The sequence below is a fragment of the Orycteropus afer genome, unplaced genomic scaffold (genome assembly GCF_000298275.1).
Source record: "Orycteropus afer afer isolate SDZICR_OR568_19922 unplaced genomic scaffold, OryAfe1.0 scaffold00376, whole genome shotgun sequence".
In the NCBI taxonomy this organism is placed as follows: Eukaryota; Metazoa; Chordata; class Mammalia; order Tubulidentata; family Orycteropodidae; genus Orycteropus; species Orycteropus afer.
The window spans coordinates 2,398,713-2,399,219 of record NW_006921963.1 but is presented as its reverse complement, the minus strand read 5'-3'; positions in this window follow the sequence as shown (position 1 = coordinate 2,399,219).

Below are 507 nucleotides of genomic sequence, written 5' to 3'. Positions count from 1 at the left end.
GGCTGGCGCGGGATTGGGCAGTGTTTCGTTCTGCTGTGCATGGGGTCGCTATGAGTCGGAAACGACTGGACGGCACTTAACAACAACAACAACAACATGTATATATATGCTCCTCTGCAAGGTTGGATTGCATGTATGGTTTTTGCATATGATTTTTAAAAGAACAGTAATAACCTTTTATGTCTGTTTCAAGCTTGACAGTTTGAAAGGGTTTTCTTCTACGTGATCTTATTTTAATTTTTGTGGTCACCATTAAGAATGGGTTTTATCATGCCCGTTTTATAGAATGAGGAACTCGGTTGTGTGGAACTTCAAAGAGGGGAGGACATCTGCAACGGGGTGCCTTGGAGGAGCTGCCCACTGGCCTGAACACAACTCGGGGTGATTTCGTCTCTTCTGTGCCCAAATCATGCCAGGGCTTGGGCAAACTCTGGGACTCATTCTCTCAGAACCACAAACCTCGGGCTGCTTGGAGCTGGCAGTCAGTCTTTGGTCTCCATATTTTCT